Source organism: Stomoxys calcitrans, chromosome 2 (genome assembly GCF_963082655.1).
Source record: "Stomoxys calcitrans chromosome 2, idStoCalc2.1, whole genome shotgun sequence".
In the NCBI taxonomy this organism is placed as follows: domain Eukaryota; kingdom Metazoa; phylum Arthropoda; class Insecta; order Diptera; family Muscidae; genus Stomoxys; species Stomoxys calcitrans.
Window position 1 is genome coordinate 221,982,500 of NC_081553.1, and position 15,413 is coordinate 221,997,912.

General features: G+C 36.8%; 1 protein-coding gene across 2 annotated transcripts in view; it reads left to right on the plus strand.

Annotated features, from left to right (window-relative positions):
• The window catches only part of LOC106093032 (phospholipase A2 inhibitor), a 253,965-nt gene that overhangs the window by 123,229 nt on the left and 115,323 nt on the right, over window positions 1-15,413 (plus strand). For both annotated transcript variants that reach the window (XM_059362049.1, XM_059362050.1), the window contains one exon: window positions 6,824-6,993. The gene's annotated coding sequence lies outside the window, so the exon portion shown is untranslated. The remainder of the gene's footprint in view (window positions 1-6,823; window positions 6,994-15,413) is intronic.

Consider the following 15,413-nt stretch of genomic DNA (forward strand, 5'->3'; position numbering starts at 1 on the left):
AACAGCATTAGAGTTTTGGTATTATTGGATTGCCCAAAAAGTAATTGCGGATTTTTCATATAGTCGGCGTTGACAAATTTTTTCACAGCTTGTGACTCTGTAATTGCATTCTTTCTTCTGTCAGTTATCAGCTATTACTTTTAGCTTGCTTTAGAAAAAAAGTGTAAAAAAGTATATTTGATCTTTTAAAAAATCCGCAATTACTTTTTGGGCAATCCAATATATCGTAGGGTTGCTGGGTAAAAAGAGGAGAGAATTCTCCCCCTTTGTTGTTGTTGTTATTGTAGCAGTTTGTTATGTTCTATATTTCGTCTGATTGATTCTGTTGAGTGTCAAGACCCAGGAACTCTGCTACTAAGATGAGGTGCGTCCACAGGGATCTGCGTGAGGCGAGTGGGTCTGCCCGGGCAGTTAAACATGTGACGTGTAGCATGCGGTCCCTGGTTACAATCGTGATATACATCTTGCATGTCGGCATCAATCCTTGCTCTGTAGGAGTTGAGGTGGCTGCAGCTGCCGGAACGTAATTGAACCAAAACTATTCTGGTTTGCCAGGGGAGGTCAATTTCTTCAGGTGCAATGGGAGGTGGTCGTTCTCCAAGGACTACATTCACCCGGTAGCCATTTACCGCATCTGCTACCGTGTCTGCATGCATGTTGTCTAGACCTGTTTGATATGCCGCTTGATCTAGAGGTTCTCTCTTGTAGCGCTGAATCTCACGCTCTAGATCATGTAGATCTACCTTAAGGCTTCTGGGCGGTGGATATCTATCCACAAGGTGATGATTGGGATGGTCTCTGCGATAACAGTCCAATAGGTATTGCTTAGACAGCATGTGGCTGTGTCTTCGCACTGGTAGGATCTTTGTCTCCTGATGGAGGTGGTCCACATGAGAACTGAGGAGACAGCCCCTCGCATTTCGGCGGGCTGCATTCTGAGAGATCTGAATATTATTCCACTGTGTGTCACAAAGCTGACGGAACACAGACCGGCCAATTGCTTTGTACGTGGTCAACAAGGTTTCTTTGCCTGCACCACAAGTGCTGCCAGCAAGTGACTTGAGGACCTTGTTTCTTCTTTTGACTTTATCGCAAATTGATGTGGCATGTGGGGAGAATGTGTAGGAGCTGTCAAATGTGGCGCCATGTATTTTGAAACACTTGATGGTCGGAATCATTTCTCCATTGTCCATCACAGTCAGCTCAGTATTCACCTCACGCGTATTTGTAGTGAAAAATGTGGCTGAAGATTTGGTTCTTGCAGCGAAATATGAGGCAAGTTCGATGAGGTAGATGTTCAGCTTATCGCAGATGTCAACAATGAGTGAGGGGCCTGATGCCAAAATCGTACAATCATCCGCATAAGATACGATCTCTATGCCGTCTAGAGGGAGTGGAATGGAGGATAGGTAGAGGTTAAACCGTGCCGGAGATATCACCCCACCTTGGGGAACTTATCCCTAAATTCACCTCACGCGTATTTCTGGTGAACAATGTGGCTGAAGATTTGGTGGCAGATATCTTCAGATTTTCTCCAGCGAAATATGGGGCAAGTTCCTTGAGGTAGACGTTCAACTTATCGCAGATGTCAACAATGGGTGGGGGGGGCCTGATGCCATGATCGTACAATCGTCCGCATATGATACGATCTCTATGCCGTCTGGAGGGGTGAAATGGAGGATAGTTGGAGGTTTAACAGTGCCGGAGATATCATCCTACCTTGGGGAACTTATCCCTAAATTCACCTCACGCGTATTTGTAGTGAGCAATGTGGCTGAAGATTTGATGGCAGATATCTTCAGATTTCCTCCAGCGAAATATGAGGCAAGTTCCTTGAGGTAGACGTTCAACTTATCGCAGATGTCAACAATGGGTGGGGGGGGCCTGATGCCATGATCGTACAATCGTCCATGTCGTCTGGAGGGGGTGAAATAGAGGATAGGTGGAGATAAAACAGTACCGGAGACCCAGTGTTTCAGGCCTGGCTGGAGGGCCGTATTGGCGATGAGCTCAAAAAGATTGGCATGGTTGACCATGGTGTCGAATGCCTTGGATAGGTCCAGTGCCACGAGGACTGTCCTATCACATGGCCTGGGCTGATTGAAGCCACGGCAAATGTGTGCGGTGATGGCATGCACAGCAGTTGTTGTGCCATGCAGTCTTCGAAATCCATGTTGATGCTCGGCGAATGGAAATTCGCCTACAAGGCACGTGAGGAGAAATGCCTCAAGCGTCTTTGCTACTGGTGAGAGAAGGGAGATCGGTCAGTACGACTCCCCCAAACACGGAGCCTTTTCAGGGTTCAGTAGCGGGATCACTCTACCCATTTTCCAGACATCGGGAACAATAAGAGTGTAGAAAGACAGGTTGAGGACAGCAGTAAGGTACTCAACTCCAGGTGAATCCAGATTCTTCAACATCAATGTAGAGATTCCGTCGGGGCCTAACGCCTTGGATGATTTGGCGCCACAATTGACATTCGTAACTTCGCCCACGTGATTTATCGTAACTTCACACAAAATCACAATTTACCGTGGGCGAAGTTACGAATGTCATCTGCGGCGCCAAATCATCCAAGGCGTTGGGCTCCGACAGAATCTCTAAATTAATGTTGAAGAATCTGGATTTACCTGGAGTTGAGTACCTTACTGCTGTCCTTAACCAGTCTTTGAACATCGGCTCGGAGACCACGGATGCGGCGAATGGCTCTGCTCCTTGCCCTGTCACTCTCGGGATACACAATAAATTGATGGTTGAATAATCTGGCGCTTCTCTTCGGATCAGTCACGGTTACTTCGCCAAAAGTGACAGAGGTCCTGTCTACCAGGGTTCGAGAGTGACTTAACAAGAGACCACAGCTTGCCTAAATCAGTGCCTTAGTTACATTGCTCCAAGTGTTCCAGCCACAAATTCCGCTTATGTTCCAGATTCAGCTCTCCGATTCTGGGGTTAGTGGGGTTCATACAACGAATCCCATCACGCTCGTCTGCGAGTACCACTGCCTGCGCCGGGAAAATGGGCCACACCTGGAGGTATTCGACCGGCGGCTGCTGCGTTAATGATGTCTCGGCATATCCTCTCGGCAACTAGCTCATCTGAGGCGGGTGGCAGTTCACTGAAGCAGCGATTGGTATACTCTCTGAAGCCAGCCCAATCGGCCTTCCTGCTTTGTAATGTCAGGTAGTGTCTAAGCGCAAATTGGGCAACTCAATTCCTAATTTAAAGAATTTTATAACCATGATGTTGGTGCTGTAGACCTCGGCGTTCCTACAATCCCTACACAGGCCATTTTTTGGTTCATTTCGTGCTCCCGAAGACAATTCATCGAAAATTTTAATTTTCATCAAAAAGTTGAAATCTCTTTTTTTAAGTTTTTTGCCCTTTACATTCAAAATTTTGTCCTCCTTTGTGAACAATACATGTATAATTAATTTTTGTTTCCTCTTTCTTTCCTCCAAGCGCCCCACAAGTCATGTTATCTCCATGTTCTGAGAACTTTAATTGCATATTGAACACATTTTGGTTTGGTGTTTTTTTGTCCATTTTTGAAATCATCATTACTTGTTGGCTTTTAGTCTGGTCTTCGCTGTTGTATTTTTTTTTTCTCGCTTTCTCGGCGAACATGCAATTCTTTCTATTAGCGACATTTCCTTTCAACAGCAAAAGCTATTATTTTTGCTTTATGCCCCTCAGCATGTCACGTGCATTTTCACATTTCCACAACGACAAATAGTTGCACTCCCCCGTTCGTTGCTTCCCTAAGACAGACAATGCCATGGTCTTGGAAGACAGAGCAGGCAACTCAGCTGTGGGCACTGCAGGGCAAAAAAATAGTAAAATGAAAGATGAGGTTTCCAAAAAGATTTGATAACAAATTTTTTGGACTATTTGTGGAATTGAAAAATAAATTCAAAAAATAAAAAAAAAACACAAATAAAAAAATAAACTTCAGAAAAATAAGATAAAGTAAAATAAAATCAAATAAAATAAAATAAAATAAAATTAAATAAAATAAAATAAAATAAAATAAAATAAAATAAACTAAAATAAAATAAAATAAAATAAAATAAAATAAAATAAAATAAAATAAAATAAAATAAAATAAAATAAAATAAAATAAAATAAAATAAAATAAAATAAAACAAAACAAAATAAAATAAAATAAAATAAAATAAAATAAAATAAAATAAAATAAAATAAAATAAAATAAAATAAAATAAAATAAAATAAAATAAAATAAAATAAAATAAAATAAAATAAAATAAAATAAAATAAAACAAAATAAAATAAAATAAAATAAACTCAAATAAAATAAACTAAAATAAAATAAAATAAAATAAAATAAAATAAAATAAAATAAAATAAAATAAAATAAAATAAAATAAAATAAAATAAAATAAAATAAAATAAAATAAAATAAAATAAAATAAAATAAAATAAAATAAAATAAAATAAACTAAAATAAAATAAACAAAATAAAATAAAATAAAATAAAACAAAATAAAATAAAATAAAATAATCTTATATATAAAAATCAATATGTGTTTGTTTTTAGGTACGGCTGAACCGATTTTCTTGAAATTTTCACAGATGGTGCATAATGATCCCGTGGTGAAAATAGGCTACTACATTTTTTGATATCTGAAAGGGGGGCGGACCTTACCCTAATTTTCAGAAACGCCAGATCTTGGAGATGGGTGTTGCGATTTAAGCGAAATTTTGTATCCAAATTGGTTTTTGGTATCCAAATTTCGGATGGGGTACCTAGGGGGGCCGCCCCACCCTCAAAACCTACCAAACACATATTTAGACCAATCGCAACAATATGGGACTCAATTGAAAAGTATTTAGGATAAGAAAACGTATCTGATATCCATTTGTCGAACCAAGTGCTAGGGGGACCACCCCAACCCCCAAAACACCCCATAAATCGGACATATTTACCAACCATGGCAATATGGGACTCAAATGAATGGTATTTGCCAGTAGAATACAAATCTGATATCCAAATGTGGGACCACGTTTCTGGGGGTCCACCCCTTCCCCAAAACACCACCCAAACTGGACTTATTTACTGACCATGAGAATATGGGGCTTCAATAAAAGATATTTGAGTGTAGAATTCTGATATCCAAATATGAGACCAAGTGTTTGGAGGGCCGCCTCTCGCCAAAAACCTCCCCAAAAGGGGACACATTTACGACCATAGCCACATGGGGCTCAAATAAAAGGTCTTTGGGAGTAAAGCACAAATCGGATATCAATATTCGGGAAAAGTGTCTATTTTATTTTATTTTATTTTATTTTATTTTGTTTTATTTCATTTCTTTTATTTCATTTCATTTTATTTTATTTTATTTTATTTTATTTTATTTTATTTTATTTTATTTTATTTTATTTTATTTTATTTTATTTTATTTTATTTTATTTTATTTTATTTTATTTTATTTTATTTCATTTTATTTCATTTTATTTCATTTTATTTCATTTCATTTTATTTTATTTTATTTTATTTTATTTCATTTTATTTTATTTTATTTTATTTTACTTTTAATTTATTTTATTTTATTTTATTTTATTTTATTTCATTTTATTTTATTTTATTTTATTTTATTTTATTTTATTTTATTTTATTTTATTTTATTTTATTTTATTTCATTTTATTTTATTTTATTTTTATTTTATTTTATTTTATTTTATTTTATTTTATTTTATTTTATTTTATTTTACTTTTATTTTATTTTATTTTATTTTATTTTATTTTATTTTATTTTATTTTATTTTATTTTATTTTATTTTATTTTATTTTATTTTATTTTATTTTATTTTATTTTATTTTACTTTTATATTATTTTATTTTATTTTATTTTATTTTATTTTATTTTATTTGATTTTATTTTATTTTATTTTATTTTATTTTATTTTATTTTATTTTATTTTATTTTATTTTATTTTATTTTATTTTATTTTATTTTATTTTATTTTATTTTATTTTATTTTATTTTATTTTACTTTTATTTTATTTTATTTCATTTCATTTTAGATTTATTTTATTTTATTTTATTTTATTTTATTTAATTTTATTTAATTTTATTTTATTTTATTTTATTTTATTTTATTTTATTTTATTTTATTTTATTTTATTTTATTTTATTTTATTTTATTTTATTTTATTTTATTTTATTTTATTTTATTTTATTTTACTTTACTTTTATTTTATTTTATTTTATTTTATTTTATTTTACTTTATTTAATTTTATTTTGGAGTTTATTTTTTATATCCCCACTATCATTGCCAAATTTTCCAAGTATGAAAGCCACCGTTCAATGGTTTATCCTTCGAATGAAGTGAAGTAAAGCATAAAATTGCAGCAAATATGCCTTAAGGCCATTGCCAGGCTGCTGCTGCTGCTACTGCTACTACTGCTTGTGCCTGGGATTATAGCTTACCAATTTTTCTTCGTTGTCGTTGTAACATGCTTAAAATAACCACAAATTTTCAGCGAAACTTCAATGCAACATGGCCATTGGATAATGAAAAGTAAGTACCACCACACAAACTTTTCATATTTTACCACCCACTCTGTACCACTTGTGGTCTTATTTGTGGTTTCGGCTTTATTGGCTCTTTATATCAAAAGGGAAATGGATTTTATGGGATTGTCTTTTTTCTTCCCCTCCAGTCTATTTTAAAAGCATATAATCTGGCTAGAATAGCTTATAGGTGTCATTTAATTAAATATTCATCATATAAGGTTTAAAAACTTTTCGTTTCCTTGATTTTTGTTAATTTTTTTTTTTCACCCTTTTATTCCAATTTCAGCTCCAACTGAACTTATTTTGCTGAAATTACCTGCACAGAGGATTCTAATGACTTAAGAGACTTCGTTTTCGATATCCCTAAACAACGGTATTGCCAATGAAAGCTCTATAATCGCTCCTCAATACATCATAGCCATCATTATTTGCAGTGAAGCCAGGAATTATTTTGAGGTAAGTTTTGGCCATGGTTAACGAATATTTGGAAATCCAAACAAAAGCAGCAAAACATATAGAAGCAAAGCTAACATAATCCCTATGTCAATGTATGTGTGTAACTTTTCATAGTTGGCTGTTGGCTGTTGGTTTGTTGAGGTGAATGTATGTGGTTGTCTTCCCCATCAATCATACAAAAAATTGCACTCTGAAATTAGAAAATAAGGAAGATTTTACACAGGAAGTTATCAATGTTTCCATTGAAGTAGAAAGCCAAGAAGAAATTAAAGTATTAATTGAAATAATGATAACAAGTATACGCCCGTATGTCCCATAATTTAATAACACTCATACGCTCCCTTATATGAAACAAGTAAAGAAAGGAAAAATTGGGGCGGTGCCGGTTATTGAATACCCTTAACCTACCCTATAAGTGGAAATTGGAAGCTATATCTTTTTCTGAACTCAATTTGATAGTATTCGGTGGAGGTTGACAATGATGTGTTGAAATTCTTCAAAGTCGAAAGGATATATATACATGGGAGCTATATCTAAATCTGAACCGATTTCTGCCTAACTTCTTAGATATTATGGTAGGTGTACTAGGAAGCGTTGGGTTAAATTTTGAAGTAAAAATCGGACGATATGTATATATGGAAGCTATATGTAAATCTGAACCGATTTCTATGAAATTCACCGGTAATTTCGAAAGCCATCGAAAAACCAATGTGATTTCGAAGACGGGCTATATCGGCCCCCATATAGACCGATCTCATGATTTAGGGTCCAAGACCCAAAAAAGCCGCATTTGTTAGCCTATTGCACTGAAATTTGGGACAGTGAGTTGTCTAAGGTTTTTCAACATCCGTATCGAGTATGGTCCAAATAGGACGATATCTTGATAAAGCCCCCATATAGACCGATCTGCCGATTTAATGTGTAAGACCTATAGAAGCCGCATTTATTAGCCGATCCCGCTGAAATTCGGCACAGTGAGTTGTCTTTTGATCCTCGACACCTGTATTAAGTATAGACTGGATCGGACGATATCTTTATATAGCCCCCATATAGACCGATCTGCCGATTTAAGGTCTTTGACCCATAGAAGCCACATTTATTAGCCGATTTCGCTGACACTTGGCACAGTGAGTTGTCTCAGAATCCTCGCTATATGTTTTTAGTATGGACCAAATCGGACAATATCTTGATATAGATCCATAAAAGTCGAAGACCCATAGAAGACGCATTTATTAGCCGATTTTGCTGAAACTTGGCACAGTGAGTTCCAGTATGGACCAGATCGGACAATATCTTGATATAGCCCCCATAAAGACCGATCTCCCGATTTAAAGTCCAATACCAATAGAAGCCGCAATTATAAGATGATTCCGCTGAAATTCGGCACGGTGAGTTATATAGCGATCCTCGACACCTGTATTGAGTATGGACAAGATCGCAAGACCAATCGCCCGATTTAAGCCGCATTTTTTTGACGATTCCTCTCAATAGCAAGAGGCCTCCTTTTTTATGCCAATTCCGAACGGCATGCCGCATAGTGACACCATTTGGAAGAGAAGTTTTTACATGGCAGGATACCTCACAAATGTAGTCAGCATTAGTGAGGGGATAACCACCGCTGAAAATATTCCTAATGTTCACGTCGGGATTTGAACCCAGGCATTCGACGTCATAGGCGAGCATGATAACCTCTGCGCCACGGTGGTCCATTGTGTGAATTGTGGAACAGTGGGCTGAGTTAGACCAAAGTCATATGCTCTGGGTTTGACCTAGATCAGGCCTAACTTTCGAAGGAGTAAAACTTAAAGCTTGAAATTTTGCACAAATACTTCGCATTAGTGTAGGTCAGTCGGGATTGTAAATGGGCTATGTCGGTGCATGTTTCGATATAGCTGGCATATAAACCGATCTTCCGATTATACTTCTAGAAGGCGATAGAAGCTATATCCGGTTTATAACCGGATATAGCTGCCATACAAACTGATCTCGCACCTTGACTTCTTGAGCCTCTAGAGGGCCACCCGATTTGGCTGAAACTTCACCTGAGGTGTTCTGTTTTGAATTTCACTAATTGTGGCGTGCATGATATAGCTGTCATACAAACCGATCTCGGATCTTGACTTTTTGATCATCTAGAGGGCGCAATTACTACCCGGATTGGCTGAAACTTCGCATGAGATGTTCTGTTCTGACTTCCAATAACTGTGTCGAGAATGGACGCAATTACGACTCGATTTGGCTGAAACTTCGCATGATATGTTCTGTTTTGACTTTTAATTACTATATCACTAATGGTCTAAATCGGCTCATAACCGGATATAGCTGCCATACAAACCCATCTCTGATCTTGACTTCTTGAGCCTTTAGAGAGCGCAGGTTCCACCCGATTTAACTGAAACTTCATGAGGTGTTCTGTTTTGACTTTCATAACCTGATATAACTGTCTGAGATTTTGGCTTCTTGAGCATCTAGAGGGCGCACTTACCACCCGTCTTGGCTGAAACTTCGCATGAGATGTTCTGTTTTGACTTTTAATTACTGTATCACGAATGGTCTAAATCGGTTCATAACCGGATAAAGCTGCCATAAAAACCGATCTCGGATATTTACTTCTTGAGCCTCTAGAGGGCGCACTTACCACCCGACTTGGCTGAAACTTCGCATCAGATGTTCTGTTCTGACTTCCAATAAGTGTGTCAAGAATGGTCCAAATCGGTTCAAAACCGGATATAGCTAACATACAAACCGATCTCGGATCTTGATTTCTTGAGAATATAGATCATCTAGATGGCGCAATTCATATACGCTTTGTGTGAAATTTCGCATAAGGTGTTCGGTTTTGACTTTTAATAACTGTATCACGAATGGTCCAAATCGGTTCATAACCGGATATAGCTGACATACAAACCGATTTCGGATATTGACTTCTTGAGCATCTAGAGGGCGCAATTCTTATCCGAATTGGCTGAAATTTTGCATGAGGTGTTCTGCTCTGACTTTTAATAACTGTATCACGAAGGGTCCAAATCGGTTCATAACCGGATATAGCTGCCATTCAAACCAATCTCGGATCTATACTTTATGAACCTCTAGAGGGCGCAATTACGACTCGATTTGGTTGAAACTTCGCATGAGATGGTCTGTTTTGACTTTTAATTACTTCATCACGAATGGTCTAAATCGGTTCATAACCGGATAAAGCTGCCAAACCGATCTCGGATCTTGACTTCTTGAGCCTCTAGAGGGCGCAATTACCATCCGATTTGGCTGAAACTTCGCATGAGATGTTCTGTTCTGACTTCCAAATACTGTTTCAAGAATGGTCCTAATCGGTTCATAACCGGATATAGCTAACATACAAACCGATCTCGGATCTTGACTGCTTGAGCATATAGAGCATCTAAAGGGCGCAATTCTTATACGCTTTGTGTGAAATTTCGCATAAGGTGTTCGGTTTTGACTTTTAATAACTGTATCATGAATGGTCCAAATCGGTTATTAACCGGATATAGCTGCCATTCAAACCAATATCTGATGTAGACTTCTTGAGCCTCTAGAGGGCGCCATTGCCACCCGATTTGGCTAAAACTTCGCATGAGATGTTCTGTTTACTTATAATTACTGTATCACGAATGGTCTAAATCGGTTCTAACCGGATATAGCTGTCATACAAACCGATCTTGGATCTTGATTTCTTGAGCCTCTAGAGGGCGCATTTATTTTCCAATTAGGCTGAAATTTTATATGAGATGTTCTGTTCTAACTTTCATTAATTGTGCCAAGTATGGTCTAAATCGGTTCACAACCAGGTATAGCTTCCATACAAATCGACCACGTACCTTGACTTCTTGAGCCACTAGAGGGCGCATTTATTTTCCGATTAGGCTGAAATTTTATATGAGGTGTTCTGTTCTAACTTCCAATAAATGTGCCAAGTATGGTCTAAATCCGTTCATAACCTAATATAGCTGCCATACAAACCGATCTTCAGATTTGACTTCCTGAACCTCTAGAGGGCGCAATTCAATTTCAGCCAAATCGGATGGTAAGATTTGGCTGAAATTTTGCACATAAAAGTTTGCTTTGACTCCCCATAACTGTGCCGAATTTGACTCAAATATGTCATTTAACTGATAAACCGATCGGCATCGGCCGATTTTGATTCTCCAAAAATTTTTATTATTATCCGATTTGGTTGAAATTTCGCACAATGATTTCCTCTATAACTTCCAATAAACGTGCCAAGTATGACCTGAATCGGTATATAACCTGATATAGCTCCAATGTAAACCGATATTCCGTTTGGACTTCTTGAGATCCGAGAGGGCTCAACTCTTATCCGATTTGGCTGAAATGGCTTCTACTATGACCTCCTAACCATGTATGATCCTCATTGGTCTATAACCTGATATAGCATAGCAGTTTTAATCCATTTTCTTTTGTTTGCCTGTAAAGATATACCAGGCAAGGAACTTGACAAATGCCATCCATGGTGGAGCGCCTATAAGATTCGGCCCGGTCGAACTTAGCACCATTTTACGTTGTTTTCATATATCTTATGATTTTTATAAGTTTTGTTGATTATTTACAAGTTTTTATTTGGATTACAATTTTCTTAAATTTTTTTTTAGAATATTGGGTATACTTGTTCTACAGTTGTCAACAAGTATACGCACTCAAGTACAATGAGGAATTAAAAACAATCATACGCTCCAGTATACCAAAACCAAATAAACCGTTAAGACATATACATTTCAACATTTTAACTGTTGCAAAGGTCACAACTGTAGACCTTAAATAATAGAAAACTGTATTATCCATTGAATTTTCCTTATGCAGGCAGTCATGTATGACTGGTCTAACTTCTTTCACATGAGTAATAAATAAAACTTGGATTTAATTTCCATTTCTATGAAAATTGTCTACACATAAACAAAGGGGAAACAGAGATATAGGCAAGTATCATCCTCTTATTGTTGTTCTTCTTCTACTTCTCAAATAATTAAAAGCCACATTAAGTTTGTAATCCGATTAGACAAAGTTAAAACAAAGAAATAATCAACACAACCTCAAAACAATCAACTCGAATACTAGAAAACAATTTTTGTTGTTTTTTTTTTTCGCCAACAACATAGAAAACTATGATAAATTACTTACATGGCATATATTGTATGTATACTCATGTGCAAAGTTTTTTGAGTTCAGCTACCAACAACTTCTCTGGCCCATCTATGGTCTGAGTCTGAGGAAAAATTGCTCAACAATGTTTTAATGCTAACCAATTGGATTTAATGAATTTGTCACAAATTAACTTTATCCACGTGCCGGAAGCCCTAGCACAAAAGGAAATCATTACCAAGTGGAGGCAACAGGGCATTAAGTCTATCATCACTCTTTGAGCATAGCAGCAGCAGCATTTGCCACAAAATCCTACACACCACATGCCACATTGGCAAAGTAATTATCTCGCTTACTACACAAAATTAATACCAAATGGAATCAAAACAATGGAAAATTATGGTTTTTGTGAGAAATCTCAGTGTGAGTTTAATGTGGGGTCTGAAATCATACACTCCCTCTGAAAAAACACAAAAGATGGGGAATGAAATGAAAGGAGAATGATGGTACAAAGCTGTTTGCAAGTTACCCTATCTAAAGTTGTAGTTAGCCACATGTGGAGTTTTTCAAGCTGAAATGAAAGTTCACTTAAAAGGCTTTAAAACAGCTAAGTTGAAATTTATTAGAAAAACTAAAACGAAAGAGTTTTCAGGCTGGGAAGTCGAAATTTTTTTTTTTGTTCCTTTGATCCTGAAGTGATTTAAAGTAGCATATACTCCGAAAACCAATATAGGAATGAAACTCAAGAGCCAAAGAGTTTTAGATGGCTGAAGACCTGACAAATTTCGCCTGTTTAAGTAAAGGCATAACCAATGCACAAAAAAGTTAGGATGTTTTTGCCCACATTTGAACCTAGGCATTTAGAGTTATAATCAAACATGCAAATCCTGGGGATATCCACCATAGCTATGCAAAATTGCAAATTTTGCCCATGAACATTCCACAAAGGAACAGGGGCAAACTTCTCACATATCAATGAGTACAGTCCGATTCAAGTTTAAGCTGAATGATAAGGGGCCTCCTTTTTATAGCCGAGTCCAAACGACATGCCGCAGTGCGACACCTCTTTGGAGAGAAGTTTTACATGGCACAGTACCTCACAAATGTTGCCAGCATTAGGAGGGGAAAACCACTGCTGAACATTTTTTTTCTGATGGTTTCGCCAAGATTCGAACCCAGACGTTCGGCGTCTTAGGGTTTTAACTTGTTGCTGCTATTCCCAGAATGATTTTTTTTCGAATTTCTTAATTTTGGATTTGACTAAGAAGGTCGAGCTTCAATGACCAAGATAATGTCATATATTGGTTGCCCAAAAAGTAATTGCGGATTTTTTAAAAAAAAATAAATGCATTTTTAATAAAACTTAGAATGAACTTTAATCAAATATACTTTTTATACACTTTTTTTCTAAAGCAAGCTAAAAGTAACAGCTGATAACCGACAGAAGAAAGAATGCAATTACAGAGTCACAAGCTGTGAAAAAATTTGTCAACGCCGACTATATGAAAAATTCGCCATTACTTTTTGGGCAACCAATAGATAGGAGAATATTTTTTTGATTTTTTTTTTTTTGTTTTTCAATTCAAAATTTTTTGGTGTTATGTCGGCGTTATCAAAATGTTGGCAATATATCGAAACTAAAATCCACAACCCAAAAATGCTTCAATGGTTAACCATCAACCAGCAACCATTGAAGGCAGTCATGCAACCATCCATTCAGGCATTCATAGAATTCACCACAACCATTCGTTCAGTTTATTTATTCAAACAAAAACAAACCCAAACAAGTAAAAGCGTGCTTAGTTCGGCCGGATCGAATCTTGGGAACCCACCACCATGGATTCTGCAAACAAAAAAATAAATTTAGTTTTAGGGCATAATTTTATTTTACATACCAGACTTCTGTCAAACCAGCAAAAATTAAAGCTTCAAGGAACCGAACAAGGATGATGGAGAGCCTGGTTTACATTGGAAGCTATATCAGGTTGTAGACTGATTTTGGCCGTATTTGCCATAGTTGTTGGAAGTCGCAATAGAACATCGCATGCAAAATTTCAGCCTAATCGGACAAAAATTGCGGCTTGTAAGGACACAAGAAGTCAAATCGGGAGATCGTTTTATATGGGAGCTATATCGGGTTATCGACCGATTTAGACCATACTTAGCACAATCGTTGAAAATTATAACAGGATACTATGTTCCAAATTTCAGCCACATCGGATGAAAATTGAGACTTCTAAGGGCTCAAGAAGTCAAATCGGGAGATCGTTTTATATGGGAGCTATATCAGGTTATAGACCGATGTGGACCGTACTTAGCACAATCGTTGAAAATTATAGCAGTACACTATGTTCCAAATTTCAGCCACATTGGACAAAAATTGCGGCTGGAAAGGGCTCAGGAAGTCAAATCGGGAGATCGGTTTATATGGGAGCTGTATCAGGTTATAGTCCGATTTTGACCGTAATTGGCACAGTTGTTGAAAGTTGTAACAGAACACTATGTGCAAGATTTCAGCCAAATTGGACAAAAAAATCCAAATTTCAGCCACATTGGACAAAAATTGAGGCTTCCAAGGGCTCAAGAAGTCAAATCGGGAGATCGGTTTATATGGGAGCTATATCAGGTTACAGACCGATTTTGACCGTAATTGGCACAGTTGTTGGAAGTCATAACAGAACACCACATGCAAAGTTTCAGCCAAATCGGATTAAAATTGCGGCGTGTAAAGACTCAAGAAGTCAAATCGGGAGATGGGTTTATATGGGAGCTATATCAGGTTATAAACCGATTCAAACGGTACTTTGCACAGTTGTTCATAACACAACATCACGTGCAAAATTTCAGCCAAATCAGACAAAAATTATGGCATCCAGGGGCCCAAGAAGACAAAGCGGGCGATCGGTTTATATGGGAGCTATATCCAAATCTGAACCGATATGGCCCATTTGTAATCCCCAACGACCTACATCAATGTTAAGTATCTGTGCAAAATTTGAAGCTGCTAGCTCTACGCGTTCGGCCGCTATAGTAATTTCGACAGGCGGATGGACGGACGGACAGGGCTAGATCGACTCAGGATATCGAGACGATCAAGAATATATATATATATATATATATATTTTATAGGGTCTTAGACGCATATTCCGAGGTGTTACAAACGGAGTGACTAGATAAGTATACCCCCGTCCTATGGTGGTGGGTATAAAAATAGACTATGGAGCTCTTTCTCTCCTCTTTTTCTCCCTCTCGTCCTCTCACTCTGCCTTTATTAAGATGGTACATTACTCTCACACACACAC